Source organism: Haemaphysalis longicornis, unplaced genomic scaffold, assembly GCF_048455015.1.
Source record: "Haemaphysalis longicornis isolate Haplotype H1 unplaced genomic scaffold, Haemaphysalis longicornis Haplotype H1 scaffold_423, whole genome shotgun sequence".
NCBI lineage: Eukaryota > Metazoa > Arthropoda > Arachnida > Ixodida > Ixodidae > Haemaphysalis > Haemaphysalis longicornis.
The window spans coordinates 108,228-133,305 of record NW_027526368.1 but is presented as its reverse complement, the minus strand read 5'-3'; the positions used below and the strand labels follow the sequence as shown (position 1 = coordinate 133,305).

The window sequence follows — 25,078 nt, the reverse complement described above, 5'->3', positions numbered from 1 at the left end:
TTCTTGGTTCCACGAGGGTTGTGCCCATGTTCAGGACTGTGCATGCATCAACACTTGCAGGAGCTCTTATTGTGCAACTGTGTGCATCTAAAGAGCAAACTAGAGGCATGAAAATGCTGAATACTTTGCAAATAGTAGTTGCTATTCGATTCAATGCAGTTTTAATGTAAGAACTTTTCGACGTTTTCAAATATTTGAAATTTACTAATAGTAAACCAACAAAAGTTGGCGCAGATGCACGACCCGCAAACCAAACAATAGGGCTGTGCACAATGGTTTGACCTGTGTAAGCCGCCAGATTTAAACCTGCTCGTGTGAAATTTATAATTTCTGTGAGTATATTGGCATATTCAATGAATCAAGAGTTACGACTTGTTGCTTACAGTAATGTTATACCAGCCACTAGGTTGCCTTGCCTTTTTTCAATCATGGGAGGAAGTGCAGCCAGTCAAATACACTTGCTGTATTTAAAACACGTTGAGAAACCTGCATTTCTTCACAACTATGTACCGCATTATTTTATTCCACTGCTTTTCTGTCTTCTCTTTACATTTTTATCTTTCTACGGTTTCTATTATCAGTCACTAGAACATGAACACTTAGGACCGCATTTTGAGTCGGTGCTCCCGTCCATGTGTTTCCTCAACTCCTCCAAGTGGCCGATACCGCAATGCATTTGCGTACAAAAATCGCTTTCAAGGATCGTTGCAAGTGGAGGCTGGAGTAGAGAGGGGGGGTTCAGAATACCAGGGTCAGATACGCCAAGTCCTCATTAGTGTTTGATTTCTTTTTTTTCTCTTGCAGCTATGTTTTAGGAGCTCTATGCATACTAATGCCGAGACATCCGCAATCGTAAATATTGCATTTCATTCCCAGTGAGCTCTTTCTTGCTATTTGTTTTTGATTTGCGGTGCCCCATGCGATATCCACACTTGCCCAGAGAAAACGCCAGCCTAAATAAAGAGGCACACACAACACGCACCACACATAGGCACCTTCTGTTTCCCACTCAGTGCACAGATGCGCGAGCTTTCGCATGCGGCAGCCCATCTGTGATGCTGAGGTGCAGGGCGTGTGGCCGCTGGGCCTCTTTGCTGGCCGAGTGCTTGGCAGGGCGGAGAGCAGGCATTCTGGCTGCTCCCCAGTTGACCCCAGGGCGACACCTGGCAATGCCTGTGGACTGCACCTTGATGGTACGGCCGTGCCCTCGGGGGCTGCCGCAGGCTCCCTTCAGGGGCAGGCATGAGACGACCCCTTGGGGCTCCTTCCTGATCTTGGCATCTCCTCCAGCACCTGCGGGAGGGCAGTGGCGTAGTACAGGTTGCCACCAGCCAGGGAGGGCCAGCGCCACTGCACCTCCGGGATCCACTTCAGCAGCCCTGCAGTACCCCACAAGGGAAATGCCACTCAACAGAGGCCGCTTCACTTACATTTTCCTCCCGTCAGCCCTTTTTTCTGCTTACAGTAGCCAACCGTTTTTTCAGACTGCAAGAATTGACTTGCGGGATATTCCACACTTCCCCGAGGAACCGCAAGTGGGTCCCATGGGAGTAACGTATATGAACAACAAACATTTCAGACAAAATTAAGCTGAAAGTTTGATTTTCAGACAAACTTTTCCGTCAGCCAGCCAGGTGAAACCCCAGGACAACGCCACTTTGAACCCTAGGCCACAGGGCAAGCTTTGCATTGGAGGGGGATTGGCTTCACCTCTCTTCTCTCCCCCCCCCCCCCCCCGGGTTAACATTGTTCTTGTTTCTGCAGTGGACAGCAACATAGTGTGGTGCATGGAGTTAACAGGCAATGAGATCGTGTGCCAAATCAACGCACTACCACAAAGCGACTCAGACAAAAACACTCCCGACCTCTTGCAACCATCAGTGCAAGACGGTGCCAATAATTTGGCGTTGTTTAATGTTTACGAAGAAAACGTGATGCTTGCAGAGACGCAAACAGACTCTCTCATGCGAAAGAGGAATGTAATGAAAGGAACCATTCGAGACTTCTTCAGCCTTATTTAAAATAAATAAAGTTCGTTTCGCAGGTTTTTCAGACTGCTCTCTTATTCAGACAATTTTTCGCTCCCCTCAAAGTTCGAAAAATTGGTCGGCTACGGTATTTCTTTCTCTATATACGTTTAACTGTGCTTTGTGACATTAAAATGACATAAAAAAAAATTTCGTTTCTTGTAGCACAACGAAGATGACAGCCAAGGAATACTCTGCCCTGCCATAGAAAATTAACCAAGGGGTGCCGTGAATGGCTTCAAGACATGAAAATGTCACCCCACTGCACCTGCCCAAAAAATATCAGTATTTACCTATGACCCAATAAATTTGGCACTAACCCAGAGATATTTTTCATTTTTGAAGCACCACTGTCTTTACACTTTTCGCACCAATATTTCTTTTATGGGTTGAAAAGCTACCCAGCCATGTTCTTACACTGGTGAAGATGGGATGGCCTATTTTAAGCTTTGTTGTCACAAATGTAGTGAAGTGGATTATCTGCCCTTTTTAAAACTTCTTACAGAACTGAGAAACTCCCCCATTAAAGAGCGAACATCAATGTTACATCTGTCATTCACACATCAATGAAGTAATGTTCTACACGACCAGTAGTAAACGCAGGCAATAATAGTAGTAGCTCGATTGCTGCTTCTGGAAAACATGTCTATCAAAACCACATTTTTTTTTCAAAAGGGAATGCGTTTAGGTTCACTTTGCACTGTGTAGAGCACGCACTATATTCGTACCCCCGCATTCTTTTGCCTCTTAAAAATTGTGAGAGCTAAGTCATACCGAGGTCTTTTGTGCTACAAAGTGAGCTCCACTAGGGACAAGAATGCAGGCTCTTATGGCCGTTTTACCCATGGTCTTCTATACATTAGTTGTTGACCTTTCCATACAACTCTATAATTAGCCATCTTCTTCATACCAACTGAATCCTTAATATGTGTCACGAAGTGAACTGGAAAATGAAGACGATAACGACGATGTGCTATACGGGGTACGTTCCAAACATCCCGACGGCACCATCATCATCGTTTTCAGGGGACAGCTATCCCGCACTCACAGGCCAGCCAATCGGAAGCGGCCAACGACAGCAGCTGGGGGGAGAAGCGGCCGAAGAGGAACACCGCAAGTGGAGCGTGACCGGGATGCGCGGCGGTCGGGCGACCGGACCCGTGCCGTGCCCCAGGAGGTCATCCACCACTGCAGCCTCCAAGACTTCTCGTCCGCCAGGAAGGTGTCTCCCCGTGCGTCGGTGGGAGACAGCGACACCCCAAGCTGCGTTCGCCACAACGGTGACGGGAGCTGGAAGCATGCTTTCAGGGTTCATACGGGCTTCAAAAGCAAAAATTCAAGGGTTTTCAAGGACTTTCAAGAACCAGAAAAGACATTTTCAAGGTCCCCATCCTATGTTTTATCTGGGATTATTTATAACTTTTTCAACAAAATGCAAAATTTTAATATGGTCTAATACCCAAGAATATTAATGCACATTTAGATAGGCGCTATGGGTTCATGAATGCTCCCCCAGCTTTATTTTTTTTTTCATAGTTTATATTTAGATTTTTCTTTTTTGTTGGTGTTTTGCTGAGGCTGCTTGAGTTCAAAACTTAGTTAATGTTGCCTGCATCTCCTGCTTTGTCAGCAAGAGTATCAGCTGAAATTAACTCAGCAAGTGTTGCTGCAAGGCAGGATGAACTATGTACACGTCCACCATTTGCACGTAAAAGCAAACGCAGATGGAGCGTATGAGGCATAGCAAACAGGCAATGAAAGGCCATCCACAAACTAGATGGAACATTCAAGATAGAGAACAGAAGCCGGCTTTCACAGGATTGTATCGTGACATGAATTCTATTGAGGAGTGCTGTTCCCAATGTTGCCTCGTAATAATGAGAATCCACAACTCGTAATTTCACGCAATACACTGAAACTTGATAGTTCCAATGTTTCTTTACATTTGTAACACCTAAAATTCACGACGAGCACTTTAAATTCTTGTGAAAAGATTGGTTATCTCCAGAAAAATCAAGGGTTTTCAAGGACCCTTAAAAAATTCAAGGACTTTCCAGGCCTTGAAATTTACACTTCTAAATTCAAGGGTTTTCAAGGTTTTCAAGGACCTGTGCGAACCTTGGCTTTACTACCGCCGCCACGACATCACCTGGACGTTTCAAAACCGCAACACCACTACTGGGACGTGAGGTAGGAAAACCCCGTCCCCGCAGCGAACCATAATTGTGTGCTCGCCCTGCATTCCCGGACCTTGACTGTTTCGCGCTTCTTGAACTCTTTCCCGTTTGCTATGCCGCATTCTCGCTAATTTCTACCTTGTTCTCTAGCTTTGTTTTGTTCCCTCTTACTCTTTAGTGGTCTCTGTTTGTTATGTGTGTCCTTATGTGAGTTCCGGGTATTATAAAACCTAGTCTCGTTTCCAAAGTTCTTCTCTTGTAATTATTGTCCCACCGAGCCTGACAATATGCCAGTGATCAGGCATTTTTCAACATATATGGGTAAATACATAAAGAGTTAATATCCCTAATTCTATATATGCTTATTCAGTTAATGCTTTAGTACTTGCATGAGAATTGTGGCAAAACTTATCCAGACTCCTGACTGTGGTAACACAGCAGCACTTTTAAACTTTTCTAGATAATTTCTGGATACGTGACATGCTTTGCCTCAAAAGACGCATGTTCTGACATTAAGCGGCCCAAACGCAGGTCCCACCTCGTGAAGACTGTCGTCAGCCTGTGGGTCCACCTCCATTGGCTCCTGATGCTGTGGCAGGGGCTGCTGGCTCCAGCTTGGCTCGATATGGCCACAGGAACATCCAGAAAGAAACTTTCGCCTTGGCACTTGTCTCCAAGGGCCAGAAAGCCAAGCTGGTGCTGATCCTTTGCCGTTACGACGACCGCATTTGGGAACAAGTTTCTTCCGCAAGTTCGTGCACAAGTGCCTGGTGCTCACAAAAGGCAGGACCCTGCCGGCCAGCTCGGCAGGTGCGAGTTCCGAAGCCTTGGGCAACTCCGTACACCATCAGGCGTACATCTCCGGCTTGGAGCTGGGCGCCTGATGCACGTTGTTGCCAAGGGCGAGTGTGTCCAGTGCGCCTGCTGCTGGCATCCTCTGGAGCAGCTTGCCGTAGTGTAGCTGGTACACGGACGTTGGCGTGGTCGATGAGATTGTCCCTGCAGTACGATTCCCAGCCATCAGTGACCAGGTCCACCAGGGCCACGGCATGCCTTGTACCAATGCAGAAGTATATCCCTGGGTATCCTAACGGATGCATCAGCGCAGTTGTTTGTGTTGTGGTCCCTTGTGGTGAGCCCCAACCAAACAGGAGCACCCACTCCGCCTTCCGCTCCAGAAACAACTCCACTCATGCCTTATACCAACGCCGCCTGTATAAACATTGCCTAACGCGTCGCGCTTTTCAATGGGAAGGGTAGGAACTCTTAGTTCAGGCACTCATCCGCTATGTAGCGCGCGCAAGCGGGCATCTCGCCTTACGTCACTGCTTGCGAGTCACGAATGCTGCAGCCACTTCTACGACGTGTGTCTGTCAGCTTGCCTGTTAGTTCAAGAGTCGTTTCGCTCACATCTTAGACGCGACGGGGCGATAGTTCTGGGGCGCACTGGAGATCTCTTTCAACGTGTCATTCGCTTCATACTCGCTGCATTTTTCCAAAGATGACTGATGGAGGCGGTACTGAAATAGTGTAAGAACATATTAATTGTCAGGAAGACAAATATGAACAGAAAAACGATATTTTTGGATGGTGCAGCCATTATTTTACTGACGTTTTTTTTTTCTCTGAAGGATTAAGGGATTGTTGTTGTTGTAGTCCTTTATTAGGCGAGGGAAGGCCATGCGGCCAAAATAGGGGTAGGGGAAGGAGGGGAAGGGAGGAGTAGCCCAGTTAAAAAGACGATGCGTCCATGAAGACGGCACAGGGGTTCCCTTCAGACCACGGAGGTCAGGCTAAGGTGTAGATCTACCATTAGGGGATTTTCACGACCGGAGTAGGCCCAATTCTACACTAATCTTGAAAGACCACTCTCTACGCCGAACAGCCCAAGGGCTCTGATAAAATTCGGATCTTCAAATGGAGGATCATCTTCTGAGGCATCGGGAGGCATAGCATTGGTGAGGATAGGCCGGTACAGCAAAAATGCGGAGCACCGCCAGATTAGGTGGTCAAGGAAGAAAAAATTGCGTGCATATTTTTTGTTCAGGCACTCACTTCTACCATTACTTCCCAAAAATATTACATGCTTGTAAATTTCAGAAGATTACAGAAAACAAAAGGATAAGCAGCTGAGGGTCCCACCACACTGTCCTGGCGCTTCTACAGTACAGTCCTCAATTTTAAAAGTGCGTACCAATGCAGAGTGCGAACTGCGGGGACAAAACAAGACCGAAATGCAGAGGGGACAGGGGGGGGGATGCCCCACTCCGAAAATTTCGGTGCCCGTGATCCAAGTAGATAAGTGCGCAATGCCGGCATCAGCCTGCGGTAGCACAAGTGATTTTCCTCCAAAGCAAAGGCAGCTTTATCAGAGACAGACCAAGGCAGAGAGGCATGGTGAAAAAGAAGAAGGCATAGGAGTGCAAACTGGGAAACGCTAAACAAACTTTCAACTATTTTGCATAGTTTTCGAGACGCGGTGCTGGCCGGTGGACATGAAAGCACGTAGGAAGGCTACTGAGCGGGAAAGGGTAGCACAGAGCAACAGGAGAGTGGCTGTTTGGCCATTTTCGCTCACGCGTTAGGCAATGATTATACAGGCAGCGTTGCTTATACCCGTCATGAGGCATCCACTCAAGGCTTTCGGCGGCCGCTCTGAGCTCGTCCGCTGAATAGGCATACATGATCTGCGAAGGGCACCATAATATATATATACAGTCGAACACGGATATATCGAACACGGCTATATCGAATTATTGTCTATATCGAACTCGTAAATTATCCCCTTGAAAATTCTGTGTAAAAGTATAGGAATTCGTGCGTTTATATCGAACCGTATTTTTCCCGACATTGCGTATATCGAACGCCGTGCGAGCTGGAAGGTACTCTTCGGCGGTCGCTGCACCCCCGATTGAGGTTGAGGAGAATGTGGAGGAATGCGCGGGCATGGCGAAGACTGGCTCGCGGAACTAATCCCCCCTACCGGAACTAATTTGCGCGTGCCCAGTCGGGCCCCGCTACCGGCCGCCGTAGCGTTAGCGGACGGAGTCCGGTATGCTGAATCTCTCTAGGCAAACAAGCCCGAACGCTCGGAAAATGTGACAATGCGAGGTAGGGATGCCCCGACTGCGCACGTCCTTTTTTTTGTTTTGCGGCAGCGTACGTTCTCCGGCTTGCCGAAAAAGGGTTTTTTTTCTCTCTCTCTGGGTCGGTCTTCCCCCGATATCGTCTCGGGAAAGGGTAGAGGGAACGAAGGCGCTGGCGGCCTCCTCCTTTTGCATTTTGCTGCTGTTGCTGCTGTTTGGCGAGTTGTCCCGCACCTTTCGGAGATCACTGTTTCTCTTGAATATTACCATCGCGACCGCTTTGTTGGAGTCCGTTCAGAGAGCCTTGGAATTGTTACCTTCAAAGTTCTTGTGGTGCGCGCGCTGTTCGGTTGCGTGCGTGTTATGCATGGTGTGCGAAGGCGCAGCATACTGCTGGAATTTTGTAGTTGTGCAGCCTCGAGAAGATCGAGACCAGCTTCTTTAATTTAATTTCCAGGACGAAGAAGCAGGCCAAGGTCAGCGAATTTTTTTTTCACGGAAATAAAGCGTCCTGTTGCGTCGTGAGTGCGGAATTAGTTGTCATTCTTGAATGCAACGATCGGTAAGTGCTCGTTTGCCATAGGTGAGGTTTCAGAGCCCATATGTTTTATATCGAATTTTTTATATATTGAACTATTTCGCGATCCCCTTGGAGTTCGATATATCCGTGTTCGACTGTATATATGTTTTACACATTCAATTAATTTCTTTATCTTCTCTGGCTGAATCTTGAACAAGAAAACAAAGCACAAATTAAATTTCAATTAAGACTGGAACAAAATATTTAGATTGCAGTGATGTTGTCATGCCAATCACCTGTTTTACTGTGCTGGCTTTGGCTTGTCAGTTCAGCTCGTTATCTTCTCTGAACACTGCATCATCATCATCATCACTACCATAAGCCTATCTGCATTCTCTCTAAAATATGTCCAGTGCCTCTACCTATTGCGACACGGCACCTAGCAAACAAAAACTGAACTTTGCTTAACATTTGCTTAATTACAAAACATCACAATACAAAGATTGTTTTTTAACTCGAAAAAATAACTGAAGTAATTACATATTACTCCAGTTATGTTTTACACTTTAAAATAGTCTTCAAATTAGTTTTCCCCATGTGCCCCAGCACAGGGGGCGAACCAAGGAATGGCTTTTGATATACAAGCCCTATGGGGAGTTTCACTATGGGTATACATTGAGTAACTGTGATTCCAACTAAAGAACCTTCTGCACAAATTTGTTCCCAAATCATTGTCCGATTTATTTATTTGTTTGTTTTTGTTTGTTCATTCACTTACGGTTCATATCTGTAATTGTTGCCCCTGGCATTCGACTTTCCATGGCTTGATTGAGCCAATGTGAATTTTTTTTTTCATGGTGCTTTGTGAGTGCTCAAGTTTCTGCCCCACATGTGATCACTGGAAGCATACAGTATTTTTAATGACAAAGGTAGCTTGCTGCAAAACTTTGTGGTATGCTTCCTGAATGCAGCTAGCCCATAATAACTGTCTACCTTAAGCAGGTCCGACAGGGCTGGGATGCTACAGCCCGCCTTATCCACAGAATCGGCATGAAATTCGGTGGCACAGGCATTGCCCTCATCCGGAACATCAGTAGACGCATTCCAACAACCCGGCTAACATATGGGAGGACCTGCACCAACCTGATGCAAACCCAACTAAATAAAGTCTGAACTTTACATCACAAACTCCTTCGAGTTATCACCAGACTCTCTCGGCACAACAAGCTAAATGACTTGCATACTTTTGCCTCAGTGCCACCGATTGAAGTAACACCAGAAGCAATGCACGACAACCGTTCTGACCATCGCGAACTCGCCGTTCGGAGCCGCCATCTCATCGCCTATGATGAGACACGAACTTTCATGCCGGGGTCATCAGAAGACCCTGCTTTGACCCAAACCCGCCCTGGCAATGGACACAACCGGTAAATCACAAACCAAGGTCGACAAAAGAGCACAAAAGGCACCAGCATCAAAGAAACACTCCATCTCACTTCCAATACTTATTAGAACCAGGCACATCTGCCATCTACACTGACGCCGCATTAGCACCTGACCGATTTACGTGTGGCATACACCATATCAACGACCCGAGCTTGACAGAGTACATGATGTTTTCTACGAAATCAGGAATCGATCTCCTCGCATCAGAACTTAAAACCATTTCACTGGCCGACGCGCTGCTGAGGGACCTCTTGTCCATCAAGAGAAAGCACAATGCCTCTAGAGTCGTCATGTATGCTGACAATGCAGAGGCGATCAGCACAATGCACTCTCCAGATCCTCATGACTACATTTGTAGTGCCGATATGTGTGACACCACAATTCTCATAGAATGGACTCCTGGCCACCAGTCCAACCCAGAGAACGAGACGGCCCATTGCATGGCATCTGCGTCACTTCGTACCTCCCAGAAGAACTCTCATGCGACACCCACCCTGCTTCCCAAACCTGCCCTCAACAACCCAGTTGTTGAGCGCCATATCCGAAAAATGTGGCGACGCCGTCGCCCTCAAGGAAACGACCCCAAAGCAGGACCCACCAGTGCCCGAGTACATCTCGCAATGCCTCCCAGTTCTTCTACACAAGGCCCGCTCCAGCACAGCAGTTAGTCCCGACGTCCACGACCAATGCACCTGGTACCGGCATTTCGGCCGAAAGAGACCAGAAGGGTCCACGCCTGTTCCCCTTCCTACCCTTCCGTGACCTCTGTGCAGTGCCGACCGACCCACCATACACCAGCCTCTCTGGGACTGTGCCAAACTCCCCGAGGAACACTGTAGCTGCCTACCTCCTCACATCACGTCCCTTCAAGAATGGATAACGCCAGAGTCCTTCAATGCTTTACTGGTCACGAAACTGCTCCGTAACTCAATGGGAGAGCTTCATATTGTCACGTAGCCAAGGACGAAGCAGTTGTTTGGAAAAGAAACAAGTTTATTGGAGCGAACTTGTGCTCCCCTAACAACTGAAAAGAATACAGAGGCGGCGAAGCAGTGGTCAACAAAGTGACGTACGTGCGTCGGCGAGCGTCGCAGAATCGAATGCCCCGGCGTCTGCTCTGCAGGCTTTTTATCTTTCGGCGCGCGTGGTTCTGGAATCGTCGATTCGCATCGAGAACATTGTAGATGCAAGAAGATTATTCCGGGATGTTCACGTTAGATCGGAATGCTCTCCCTATCTGAACAGATAACACATGCGGCACAGAAAGAATGGAACACACGCTTCCCTTGGCACGGAGATAACACAGACCGGCGCAGCCGGGCGGTAAAAGCAAAACACAAATAAACAAACCCAATGCATGGTTCGCGGCATTACCCCCCCTCTAAGAGTGCATCGACCCGATGCTAACATAAGCGACAGTCCGAAAATGAAAATAAAAGTTCGTCATCGTTCGTAGAAAGGTTTTAAGCGAACCACGTGGACGACTTCGGGCCGCGTACGTCGTCGTGATGTGCCGGAGTCACCATCGGGGATCACTTCGTAGGTAAGTTGGCCAACACGTCGCAGAATCTGGTAGGGTCCGAAATACCGTCGCAGAAGTTTCTCGCTCAGTCCGCGTCGTCGGATGGGAGTCCAAACCCACACACGATCCCCTGGTTGGTACTCGGCGTCTCGGCGTCGGAGGTTGTAGCGGCCGGCATCCACCAGCTGCTGGTCCCTTATACGAACTCGAGCAAGCTGGCGGGCCTCCTCCGCACGTTGAAGGTATCCTTGGACGTCGGCGTTGAGGTCGTCTTCTTCTACATGCGGAAGCATGGCGTCGAGCATCGTAGTCGGTCGTCTTCCGTAGACAAGCTCGAACGGTGTCATCTGCGTAGTTTCCTGCGTCGCTGTATTGTACGCAAACGTGACATACGGGAGGACTTCGTCCCAAGTCTTATGTTCAACGTCGACGTACATGGACAGCATATCCGCAATTGTCTTGTTCAGACGTTCTGTTAGTCCGTTCGTTTGGGGGTGGTACGCCGTCGTTCTTCGGTGATCCGTGTTGCTGTAGCGTAAGATTCCTTGCATCAGCTCCGCGGTAAAGGCCGTTCCGCGGTCCGTGATTAGGACTTCAGGGGCTCCATGTCGCAGCACAACTTGGTTTATAAAGAACTTGGCGACTTCTTGTGCAGTCCCCTGCGGAAGAGCGGCGGTCTCTGCGTAGCGCGTCATGTAGTCTGTCGCTACGACAATCCACTTGTTCTCCGATCGTGACGTCGGGAACGGGCCTAGAAGGTCCATTCCAATTTGTTGAAAGGGCCTCCGCGGGACGGCGATCGGTTGTAGAAGTCCGGCGCGTCTTGTCGGCGGCGTTTTTCGTCGCTGGCAGTCCCGGCAACTCCGAACGTAGTGGGTGACGTCGGATGTAAGGCGGGGCCAGAAGTACTTCGCCTTAATTTTTGCAATAGTGCGAGCTGTGCCGAGATGTCCGGAAGACGGGTCGTCGTGGGACGCTTCCAAAATTTCGTCACGAAGGTCTGCGGGGATGACAAGTAGATAATTCGCTCTTGTTCCGGGGCTGAAATTCTTCTTCACGAGGACGGAGTTTCTGAGGCTGAATGCTGGTAAGTTACGCTTGAACGCTCTAGGCACGGCGACGTTACGTCCTTCGAGGTAGTCGATCATTACTCGCAAGTCGGGGTCGGCACGCTGCTGGGCGGCTAGGTCGCTCTCCGTAACAACCCCGAAGAACGCACTGTCTTCATCAGAGTCTTGTGGTGGTGGGTCGACAGGGGCGCGGGACAGGCAGTCGGCGTCGGAGTGTTTCCTGCCGGATTTGTAGACGATTGTAATGTCGAACTCTTGCAGGCGCAAACTCCACCACCCAAGACGGCCAGAGGGGTCCTTCAAATTGGCGAGCCAACACAGCGCATGGTGGTCTGTTACAACCTTGAACGGTCTGCCATACACGTATGGGCGAAATTTTGAAATGGCCCATATAATAGCCAGGCACTCTTTTTCGGAGGCAGAGTAGTTTTTCTCCTCCTTCGACAGACCACGGCTGGCATAGGCGATTACGTTTTCGCACCCGCTTTGTTTTTGGACAAGGACGGCACCCAAGCCTATATCACTGGCGTCCGTGTGTATTTCCGTTTCGGCGTTGTCGTCGAAATGAGCGAGCACGGGCGGGCTTTGCAGGTGTTTTTGCAGCTCGCAGAATGCCTTTTCTTGGTCGTCTTCCCAGCTGAAAGCGGTGCTATCTTTCGTCAAGCGCGTGAGCGGCTCTGCAATGCGTGCGAAGTTTGCGACGAAGCGCCGGTAGTATGCGCACAGTCCAAGAAATCTGCGCACACCCTTCTTATCTTTCGGCCTTGGGAAGTTCGCTATGGCTGAAGTTTTCGCCAAGTCAGGCAGGACTCCCGCGGCGTTGACGACATGGCCCAAAAACTTCAGTTCCTCGTACGCGAAGCGGCACTTTTCAGGCTTCAGCGTTAACCCCGACGTACGGATGGCCTCGAGTACTGACTGCAACCTTGCGAGGTGTTCGTCGAAAGTCCGGGAGAATACCACAACGTCGTCGAGGTATACGAGGCAGGTGTGCCACTTCAGGCCAGCTAGCACAGTGTCCATGACTCTTTGGAACGTTGCTGGTGCCGTGCATAGCCCAAACGGCATTACCTTGAACTCGTATAGGCCGTCCGGGGTTATGAATGCAGTCTTCTCTTGATCTCTCTCGTCCACTTCAATTTGCCAGTAGCCGGTCTTGAGGTCCATCGATGAGAAGTACCTCGCATGGCAGAGGTGGTCGAGGGCGTCGTCGATTCGTGGCAAGGGGTACACGTCCTTTTTGGTGATCTTGTTCAATCGCCGGTAGTCAACGCAGAACCTCAGTGTGCCGTCTTTTTTCTTCACGAGTACGACCGGCGCAGCCCACAGACTTTTCGATGGCTGTATAATGTCGTCGTTGAGCATGTCGTCGACTTGAGTCCGGATGGCTTCGCGCTCGTGGGAAGAGACGCGGTACGGTGACTGTCGGGTAGGTCGGGCTCCATCCTCGGTTATTATCCGGTGCTTCGCCAGAGGTGTTTGACGTAACTTTGAGTTCGACGAAAAACACTCGCTGTAGCGACGCAGCAAAGCCAATAACTTGTTCCTTTCTTCTTGCGGTAGCGCCGGATTCACGTCGAAGGGGTGCGGAAGCTTCAAGGTATCGTCGGGTGCGCGTTCAAAGTCGGCGACTGCTATCACGTCACTTGCTAGTTGCGTTTCTTCGACGAACGCAATTGCAGCGCCCTTGTTTAAATGCTGGTACTCCTCGGTGAAATTGGTGACCAAAACGTGGGATTTGCGATGCTTGAACCGCGCAATGCCTCTTGCGACAGACACACCGCGGTCAAGAAGCAACCTTCGGTCACTCTCCACGATAGCGTCGACGTCGGGAGCAGCACCTTCACAGTAGACGGTGATCATCAAGCTTGCGCGGGGTGGCAGGGTGACGTGATCATCGGCGATCCTTACAGCTGCACGGTGTTCGGGGTTCGATTCCGGCGTCATGGAGTGGTCGGAGGAAAAAGTTATCGACTTCGTCTGGAGATCGATTATTGCGCCGTTGTCTGTCAAAAAGTCCATTCCGAGAATTACGTCGCGGGAGCAGTTGGGCAAAACGACGAACACTGCAGGGTACGTCGTGCCATCTATGGTGACGCGCGATGTGCACGTTCCACTTGGCGTCACGATGTGGCCTCCTGCTGTGCGTATGTGCAGACCGTCCCATCTGGTCATAACTTTCTTCAGCTTAGACGCAAATGGTCCGCTCATTACGGAGTAGTCGGCTCCCGTGTCTACGAGGGCGACTACATCAAAACCGTCGATGGACACCTTGACGTCGGATGCCGCTTTCCTCGAGTTCCGGGTGCGTCGGGGCGTCGCATCTCGGCTTGTGCGTGTTGACGGTCGGGCACTGTGCGTCGTCGTTGTCCATGTCTTCTCAGCGGACGTCTCGGTCAGGTCGGGTAAGCGTCGCGGCGTATAGCTGTCGTCGTGTTCGGGAGTCTCATCAGGGTTAGGTCGGGTTGTCGGGATGAGGGCATGTCGTGAATCACTGTCTTCGGCGCGTCCTTGCGTCGTTGGAGGGTTTCCGGTTTTTCGCCGTAGAGCAACTTCACCTCCAGAAGTTGCTGCTTTTAGTTTCCCCCGCGTGGGCTGGGGGACCTTCCACGGGCGAAGTCAGCGTTGCTACGGCGGTTCGGCGATTGGTATGGGTAGGGCGACGGCGAACGGTTGAAACGCGCTGGGCCACGGCTGGTTTCAGATAGATACTCGTCGATCTCACGTGGTCGTTGGCCAGGGAGAGGGCGAGGTGCGTCGACGGAGAAACCACGCAGTCCGAGTCTCTTGTATGGGCAGCGACGGTAGATGTGGTCGGCCTCTCCGCAGTGGTAGCACAGAGGACGGTTATCGGGAGTTCGCCATACGTCCGTCTTCCTCGGCGTCTGGGTTCGGGCTACCGGGGTTCGGGCGGGTGACAGTGGGCGGCGGTACGGCGGGGCCTCTTGACGGCGTGTTGGAGCAGGGCGGGGTCGACGAACAGCCGCGGAGTATGTCATAGCTTGTGGCTCTCGGGGTACCTCGGATGGCGTAGAAGTTCCCAACGCTTGTTGCACTTCTTCTCTAATCACGTCGGTGAGGGAAGCGACTTGGGGCTGCGGCGGCGTTGGGAGAAGTTTCCGCAGCTCCTCTCTCACTATTGCGCGGATAGTCTCGCGTAGGCTGTCGGCTGGGATCCGCGTGCTGCCAAAGTCGTTCGCATTGGCCGCGCCAACAAAGTTGCGGTCATACTGCTTAGCACGCATTTCGAGGGTTTTCTCAATGGTGCTGGCTTCGGTCACGAATTCGGCGACGGTTTTGGGCGGATTTCGGACAAGTCCAGCAAACAGTTCCTCCTTCACTCCGCGCATTAAGAAGCGCAACTTTTTTTCTTCCGTCATTTCGGGGTCCGCGCGGCGAAATAGCTGCTTCATCTCCTCAACGAAGATCACGACACCTTCGTTGGGGTGTTGCGTGCGTGTTTCCAACAAAAGGGCGGCTCTTTCTTTCCGCACGACGGTAGTGAAGGTCTTAGTGAACTCGCTTTTGAACTGAGCCCAGTTTGTCAAGGAGCTCTCGTGGTTCTCGAACCAAGTGCGAGCCGAATCTTCCAAGTAAAAGAAAACGTGCCGGAACGTTTCTGCGTCGTCCCACCCGTTGAATTTCCGGACGCGCTCCAGTTTCTCCAACCATTCTTCTGGGTCTTCTGCGGGGGCTCCTCGGAATGATGGCGGTTCCCGTGGCTGCTGCAGAACGACAGGAGGATTGGCTTGGTTGAGCATGGTGCTGGTTGCGACGTTTTTCTTCTTCGTCTTCTCCGGTAGTAGACCGAACTCGGGTGGTAAATCTTGCACGCGGAGGCTGGCTCTTGTTGGACTGGCTTGGCGGCTTCCAGAGGTTGTAGTGGGCATGAAGGGTGCGTACCCCGCACCTCCACCAGATGTCACGTAGCCAAGGACGAAGCAGTTGTTTGGAAAAGAAAAGTTTATTGGAGCGAACTTGTGCTCCCCTAACAACTGAAAAGAATACAGAGGCGGCGAAGCAGTGGTCAACAAAGTGACGTACGTGCGTCGGCGAGCGTCGCAGAATCGAATGCCCCGGCGTCTGCTCTGCAGGCTTTTTATCTTTCGGCGCGCGTGGTTCTGGAACCGTCGATTCGCATCGAGAACATTGTAGATGCAAGAAGATTATTCCGGGATGTTCACGTTAGATCGGAATGCTCTCCCTATCTGAACAGATAACACATGCGGCACAGAAAGAAAGAATGGAACACGCGCTTCCCTTGGCACGGAGATAACACAGACCGGCGCAGCCGGGCGGTAAAAGCAAAACACAAATAAACAAACCCAATGCATGGTTCGCGGCAATATGCTGCATTTGGCCGCCGCGCGGTGGCGCCACCCTCTCACTGAGGTCACTCCTCGGGCGGCGTTGCGCTGGTTCGAACGGCGGAGCCGCGGCGAGTTGTGTTTGTTTTGTGCGGGAAAAAAAATGTAACCTGCATATCGCGCTCTTGTGATGCGACTTAAGTAGTGCAACGACGATGCCGAACATGTGTTGCGTCCCGGGATGTCGTTCCTTGTACAACGATACCACAGAAAACGTTTCCTTGTTCTGTTGACCCAGCGACGGGCAGCTGTGTGAGAAATGGAGGGGTGCCATTCCAAGGCAAGCAACGGGAGATTTCAGCTTTGATTATAAGTGTGCGACAGTGTGTGGAAATGCACTGTGTGTGAGCATGGAAAAAGCAATGTACCCTTTTGAGAGCATCGTGGGCGTAGAATTGTACAAGGCTAACTTAAAGCCGGATTTTTGTCATATCAGTCAGGTTGTAGCGGTGCTTCATTACCTGTTTGCAAACTTGTATTACCTTGCGCTCAGGCTCGCGTGTAAAAAAGCTTTGGGACATCCTTGTGCTTTTACTTTTCATATTTCCGCGAATTATCCCTTAGGGTTCGTTTTGTTTGTTTTGTAGCCGCGCGTGGCCGATTCCGGTTTCTTATCTGGCGTTTCAACCGGAGCCCCCGTTTGCTCTTTTTGTCGTACGTCCCATCGGGCAATATTGTTTGATATGGAAAGGGTGACACCTTGTCGCTAACTTGATTTTTTGTTTCTTCGACAATGTTCTCGATCCTATTTCCATGGATCTGAAATTAATAACGTTCCAAGAGTAATGCATGCGTAGCAAACGCCGCGCAACTCACTTTATCGACGTTCATCTGTTAACGTCACACTGCGGACTGCTTCTTAGACGTTTGTGTTTCATTCTAGTCTTTTGTAGTGCAGGAGATCGCTAGCTCGCTGCGTTCAGAAAAGCTTTGCGTCGTTCTTGGCTACGTGGCAATATTCTGTTTCCTCCGTGTGCTGTACATCGCAGCGCGAAAAAATAACGACGCTCTTTTGTCTCCCTTCGTAACATCGCAATTTTTTGTTGCGTGTGATAAAATCAGTTTCATTGTTCTTTTTTAGCTTCCTGTTTTTGCAAGGATTGCAAAGCGTGGAAGCAGAAAGGCACATGGAGTAACATATATCTCTTCGTGTTTTGATCCTTCGCGTTTCTGCAGCGTTTTTATGTTCTCAAGTATGTATCCACTCATCGAAACGACAATACTATTGGGCTATCTCTTTTAGCGTTCTGTGCATTACAGAGCAATCAACGGATTCATTAAGCGTAGTCTGAACGATGCGTACTTGGTTTCTTTCAGTTTTTTATTGTATTATCGATAGGCCCGCAGCAGTCCGTCACTACACAGCTACCGTATGTGTGGTATTTACAACTTTGCTTTAAGAAAAGAAGATATAGATTTAGAAATCCGTAAACACGACGGCGCAGCGCTTGTGCCAGAGCACACAGAAGCCGTTGCCGTTCGCGGCCGAAGTCTACGGTAACTTACTTCGAAAAATAAAACCCCCATTGAAGGCAGGTGATAAACACAGTTACTGGACTATTCATCGCTAACTACTACGAAAAACAACACACTTAATCAGCGCGCAGGCACCAAAAGCAGCGAGCGTTTGCACGCCAAGAGCTGGCAAATACGCCGCACGCGCGGTGGCTGGATGACCTTCGTGCGGCGGTGGCGCCTGTAGTGGCGCGTGCGGTCCCTATATGAAGCGAGCGCCGAAGTTTCGTGACCAGTAAAGCATTGAAGGACTCTGATAACGCCTTCGAGCGATGTGAAAGAAACTTTAATGACCCTGTAGAAATTTGGTGGGCATACCGGTCTAATGAAAATTACCTACATCAAGTGGTCCACGTGCGGGGCTGACGCACGTTGTGATCGACCCCCATCCGCCCACTGGTTTATTTCCCCCCCTCCTCTTCCTCCCCTTCCCCCGCACAAGGTGCTCGACCTCTACCTTCTGAATAAATTCATTAATTCATTCATTTCCTTTTCATTGATTGATTGTATCAGCAATAACAATTTTCCCAAAATACTTAAATGATCATCTACTTCTTCCTGTTCTAGTGTACATGTATCCTGAATGGGCGTCTCTCCCCATGTCGGTTAACAGTACCTGCGAATTCTTTGTTCTGATTTCCAACCATGCCACTAAGTACTCATTTCGAAATATTCTGCTCAAAACCCAGGGGCACTGACTCCATAAGACAATCTAAAGACAAAGACTCCAAAGGAAATCTCAAATGGCTTAGGTGTTCCTATTGATCCACAATCCTTCTTTTTTTTTTTTTTTTTTGTCAAGTTGTGTATATGCCCCCTCTTGACAGACCTAATACATTTGAAAGAGAAATACGCCTCGAGCTTCGCGATCGCTGCGCCGCCTGCCGCCGCTTCTCCGCGGCGTTGACGGGATTTGCGCTGCGTGGCTGATAGGGGCTCGTGCAGTGTTTTGGTTCTGTTTCGCTTCTTTTCGCCTTTCCGCGCCCTAAAAAAACTTGTTATGGTGACGTCTATAGGCAAAGAGTACGTTTAGGTCACTTAAAAAGCAGCTGCGTCTTCGTAGAGTATGCGATTGCCTGCAAAAGATACCCAGGGACGCGGTTCTGCGCGCTTCGTTGCCGCTCTTCCGGGCGTCAGCGACGGCAGCAGCATATTCCCCATGTCACCTCCAAAACATCAGGCCAAATGAATTCTACTGTCGCCTCGTTTAGACCTGATACTGGCACAATGAGAAGTTGGCTTCATTTTGCAGCGTGGACAACGAATGCGGCTTCGTTTCGCATATATACGCCACAGAAAAATATGTTTCGGGGATGTGAGTACCCAATCCCGGACAAAAACTTATGCCTTTTATAAGAATATAAACCATGCGAAAATCTAAAGTATATTCCAAGCCTGTGCGTCGCTAAATATGTGCCCACACACCCCATATAGCAAGAACCAAGGAAATGAAACCACAGAAAAATAAATGCTGTGCCAATGCGGAATTTAGAAACATACTAGCTCTAACGGAAATGAAAAAAAAAAACAGTGCAGCTTCTGGCATGCTAAAGACGTTCGTCTAAACTTAAGCCAGGTACGTTTCACTAGACCAACTATACGCGAAATGCACTGCTATTTCGCGAGAAATCGGTGGGGGGGGGGAGGAGGGGGGGGGGGGGGGGCAGGGAGGGGGACGCCGTGCAAAAATGCGGAGCGGAATCAAGCAATGAACGGTTTAGTAATCCCACACACAAATCTCGCGTTCACTTTCCTTTTGTTTTTCTACTTCAACGAAGAGCTGATCGTACGGCAGACGCATTTTTGGAAGTATACAGGGTAGGCTGTTCAACAAGCGATGAAAGATGCCGTTGGAAGAGTGTGGTATGTGATAAAGCCCTCTGATTTCAGTTTCTGCTTTATTCTGCAGGCTCCCTGTGCCATATGACAATATTTCGAACAAGCATTTAATCGCGGACCCGGATTATATTCTAAACCCGTCTCCGCGCTGCTCGCAGAGGATATATGTAGTAGATGAATGTTTGCGGGCGCTCACCTCACGACAAGACGACTCTGTCGTGGGATGATCCCCGAGTATAATTATGTATTGTCCATCGTAGTTTTGTTGAATATTCCCGAAATTAACACAGACTGGCTTGTAAATGGAGGTGAACAATAATATTGGCAAACTTAACTGGCGTGCTGTCAGATATCAGTGCTCCGCTGATTATGTAAGCGCACAAAACCGATTTAAAACGTAGTGTATAGCCGTAGCATGAACATCTGAGGAACCGGCGGTTACGGAGACACGGCTAGTAAATTCAGGTCAGTGTAACTACAATCGGCTCCATCATACGCCGGTTCCATGACGCTGGCCTGTGGCACACACATGGCACTTATACAGACCGAATATACCACACTAAGCTCGCGTCACAAACATTTACACTCTCGGAAACACACCCCATTTGCGAACAGAGTGACTGCTCCACATGGTAAACATGGATTTTAAACACCCGCAAACGGTAAATCTCAGTCAGGAACGTGCCGCAAAAGCAGCGGCGGCACTGGGGAGCGGGGCGCGGACTCCCGCGGCTGCTTTCGAAACGGGCCACTAGGGGGATTTCAGTGGCGCCCCTACAGGCCGCACTCGAGGCGTATAGAAAGAGAAATTTGAAAGAGAAAGAGAAAACCTGGTAAAAATAGTTATGTAGAAGTAAATTTCGAGGCAAAGGGTCGGCTAAATAAGATTAACTTTACGTTGTTTACTTCAGATCGCATTTAGTGAAGACTGGAAATCCTGATCATGCTCCAGGTCTACCACTGCCAATTAGAGCAAGCATACGACAATTACAACTGATATGCTATTCATAAAACAATAGAGACCAAGCTTGGCTCACAAACACAGTTGATGGTGGCAAGTTTGAAGGAGAAAACAGTTTGCAAACATATTTTAGTTTCAGTTATGCAATAGAGTGGAAGGCTACGACTTAGTTCAGACAACCTGAGGGATTATTGTGTGCTGGCGCCTCAATGCGTGGGTAGTATTTTCGTTTTTGACTTGACCAAGAGAGAGAGAGAGAAAACTTTATTTTGTACATTCTGGGTTACTGACGTGTGGTGACCGACAGCTGCATCTTGCCCGTGACCTCGGCCGCTCGTTCCGTTAGATTCTTCTGAACCTGCAGGTCTGAACTGCCCAGCGCCTCCTCCCAGTGCTCGCCAGTGGGTATTAAGGGAAAAGGGTCTTTGGGGCAATTCCACATAAGATGTGTGATGGTCTCGTGTGCACCACATGCAGGGCAATTGGGTGAGGGGTACACAGTAGGGTAAATTAAATTCAGCCTGGCGCGACATGGCAATGTGTTAGTTTGCATGAAGCGCCAGAGTCACTCCTCGGCGTTAGTCAGTTCCGGGTGAGCAGGCGGGTATCGACGGCGGGTGAGGCGGTAATGCGCAGTGACATCGTGGAAGCTCAATAGGCTGTCGCGAGCCGACTGGGCTCCATGGAGGGGGACAAGAATAGGTCCTGCTCGGATGGTAAGCTCTCGAGCTGCTGTGTGGACCGCTTCATTGTCCCCCAGCCCTGTGTGGGCAGGAGTCCAGATCAGCTCCACCTGGGAGGTTGGAGGATTTTGAAGGAGAATTTTGAGCGCCAGGGGAGAAATAGTCCCTTTGGCAAAATTTTTGATGGCCGTTTTCGAATCAGAAATTATAATTGCCGGGATCGGCCGATGTGATATAGCCAGCGCAATAGCCGCCTCTTCCGCCGATGACGCGTGGTGCGTACGTATGGTGAGAGAATTGAGGGGGGGTGCCATGGGGTCATGTATAGCCGTCACTGCATATGCTTCAAGATGTCTGTAACTAGCAGCGTCTACATATACCGTATTTGGCCTGATGGGGTACTTTTTAGCCAATGCCCATGCACGCTGTTCTCTCCGCTTCTGATTGTGCACTGGGTGCATATTGCGTGGGAGTGGGCGCACACGCAGCAATCCATGAATTTCTTGGGGAATGGGGACACGTGCATCACTTATCATTGGGGTTTTGATGCCTATCCTGTTCATAATGTGTCGGCCGGTAGGTGTTTCCGACAGGCGAGAGTACTGGCTCAGCAGGTGAGCTTCGATTAGCTCTTCCGCGGTATTATAGACGCCGAGCTGTTCCAGTCGGGTAGTGGAAGTACTTTGAGGTATCTGGAGAGCAGTTTTATAAATTTTCCGAATCAGACAATTGATTTTAGATAATTCACATGGAGAGGGATTAAGATATGGCAAGAGTAAGTAATGCAGCTAATTACAAAAGCTTGAATTAGCTGTATTCGCTCAGCTTCTTTTAGCCCCTTGTTGCGGCGTATGAGGCCTATCGCTTGGTTGACCTCGGAAGTTAGTTGTGCTATGTAACGAGTGTTGGCTCGGTTACTCTGTATAGTGAGCCATAGGATTTTCATGCTCGGTACTGATGGTACGTTTGTGTGGCTCATATGGATTTTTATGCAGGTGTTTGACGGAGAAGTTCGTTTCGCTGGAAGTACAAGAAGTGCGGACTTTTCTGGGGAGCATTCAAGGCCTGCCTTAGTGGCTTCTGCAATTACTATGTCAGCCCCGGTTTGAAGAACCTCTTCTATTTGTGTGTCACTGCCTCCCGACGTCCAAAGGGTTATGTCGTCTGTCGTCAGCATAAATACTATGCCGAAGATGAGGAATCTGAGCAAGCTGCTGAGGAAGATTGAGCAGGGCTAAGTTAAAAAGCAGGGGGGAGAGTACAGCCCCTTGAGGAGTGCCTATTGAAGGAAGGGGTATGATGTCGGTTACAATATCCCCAATTTGCAGCACTGCTGTGCGGGCGGTTAAAAAGCTCTTTACATAGTTGTACGTGCGTTGGCCTGGAGCTATTGATTCTAAATTTTGGAGTATGGTTGCATGGCCAAAAAATTGGTCACCGCCGTTTGGTTCAAACTCACACCTAATCTACTCAAGAGCACAGTGCCTTAGCCCCCCAGTCACGGTACATATAACTGAACCACTGCTGCTCAGTTACGAGTGCTGTTCAGTTGTTCACCCCGCAATAAGATGCTGAAACTTTCACGAACATGCTTGTTCCCATTGCAGGTTGACATACTTGAAAAGGGACAAAGGCAAACTTTGTGAACTTTTAAGATGCAAAAGAACAATGTGTGAATGGATAAAGGTAGGGAAGGATATGATAGCAGCTCCTTGCACAGAGCAGATTTTAAGCACATGGGGAAAACGCAGCACTGCTCATGAACTGGTCGTCCTGCCATGAACCAGTGAATCAGTGCTCTGGGTAGGGGCACCACTGCCCCACAGTTGACAGACACAGGCGGCATTTTTGTGCGAAGTCAGCCTTTCAGTCCCATCAGTACTATTACCTATCTAGAATGCACCCCTAAATAGTACTCTTACAGTTCACAAGAAATTGCACCTCCACAAACATGGTTTATGACACCTCAACTTTTATCCTGATGCAGCTGTACCAGCACAAAAAACTTAACTGTTGTGCCGCTACCCTGATACATTTGCAAAATACTTGAACCCACCTTTCGGAATGCTGTCATCAGCTCCTGCCTCTCGTCTCGGCCGACATTACTGCGGGTTGCTGGGAGCCACGTGGAAGAGGCAGAGGAGCTGGATGTCGTGAGGCCACGCACCGCACAATGCTGCTTTTTCTGCTGCCGAATTGTCAGCCGTGAATGCCTGCGGCACCTGCAGAATGCAATTCAGGAAATAAAAACACTGTCCGCTCTCTACTTCAGCAGATGTGGTGGTGTGTGACATGGATGCTGCCCATGGCAAGTGTTCGCCCTGCAAGTCATCACATAGTCAAACCCACATACAGTGAAACTGCCTTCATTCAATGTGGCAAAAACAAGAAATACATTGCAGTTATAGGACTTTTCGACAATCAAAACCAAAACCATGGAAATTCAAACCAGTGCCACGCATTTCGAAAATAATTTCACGTCCAATTCACTCTTTGGCACTTAACTACAATTGTACATCTGCTTTGACACGAAACACAATTGATCGGGTTAATTTAGAAGTAAAGTATTCTAGCCCATACCTGGCTTCCGAGGCAATTGGGAGCCCGTGGAGTTCATTGCAAAGAAAATGCGACTGTTCTGATTCATCGATTGTCGCCATGTTATACCTGTTGAACAAGAATGTTGTTTAGGCTTCCTTGGCAGTCACAATTAGTGCCAGGAAAGTCTCCTGAAGCCTCTTTATGCTGCTCAGTGCACCAATACGCGTACATGCCCGTTCAGATGCCTTTAAGCACCAAGTTCATGGCTGCGTGCATTGTGATTTCCCCCACATCCACAATAACTGGGCTGGCATCCAAAAATGGTTTGAGATACGCCCCATTTAGCAGACCAAGACGATGGAGATGTCGGTTCTCAGACACGAAGAGAGAAACAAGAAACAGGGGGGGCCCACAGTGCAGGGCCCATCTGCTCATAGAACTTGCAATCCATTCAATATCCTTTCGAGCTATGCATACATCAAACAACCAATCAAGCTTTTTTTTAATACAACCGAGCTTGCATAGCTGTGCTCAACGGTTCAGTGCAAACCTTCCTACCGTGGCACACATTCAAGACATACCCCCCAAGCCTTAAAAACTACTTCGCTGTTGCCAGAGAGCATGACTAATTTCTTACTTTATTTAAAATACAAACTTCTTGTCAGGAATGAGTCAAATACATTGCCCCGTTCTTTCTCTTCAAAAAATAATGGCCTAGATGTTTTTTAATTCCTGGTGTAGCTCACTTGAAGGTAAAGGGCCACTGTGTTTTGAAAAACTTCTGAACAACACTATTTTTTTTATTATTATTCTGTGGCTATAAAGTTTTTGAGGCTTGCTTTGTTATGGTATTGTATTGGTAATTTTTTTTTTCACTTCATTGACAAAAGCTGGTCATAAGGACTTCACAGATATTGAAATCCAAAACTGTGGGAAAATAGAAGTTGTGACCTGGACAAACATTTTTTGCTTCTGGGGCTTCATGTTACTGTTGGCTGCTTCACTTGCAAACATGAAGCTGCGAGGCACAGTGAAGAGCACCGTTCATTCAGGCCAATCAAACAAACACGACCCTTGAGATTCTTTTTGCTGGTGAAGGTAGGACGAGCCGCAGTGGAAGCCTAGGAACCACTTTTTTTAAACCTTTCTTGAAACTGCCTGCTCACAATGTGTGGGTAGGTGCACTTTCGAAATTCCATGCTAGCTGTACAAATTCCTGAAAGCTCTCCAGATGAAGGCGAGAAGCAAAAACTCCCCTGTTAATACTTCGACGCAGGCTAAGGATGCCCGGGTGGTCAAAATTAACCCGGAGCCCCCTATTACA

General features: G+C 49.0%; 1 long non-coding RNA gene across 1 annotated transcript in view; it reads right to left on the bottom strand.

Annotated features, from left to right (window-relative positions):
- Window positions 1-3,078: 3,078 nt before the first annotated feature.
- Window positions 3,079-25,078, bottom strand: part of LOC144137614 (uncharacterized) — a 35,809-nt gene continuing 13,809 nt past the window's right edge. The window contains exons 3-5 of the long non-coding RNA XR_013315695.1: window positions 23,270-23,435; window positions 4,743-5,203; window positions 3,079-3,290 (exon numbers count right to left, since the gene is read on the bottom strand). This is a non-coding gene — a long non-coding RNA (uncharacterized LOC144137614). The remainder of the gene's footprint in view (window positions 3,291-4,742; window positions 5,204-23,269; window positions 23,436-25,078) is intronic.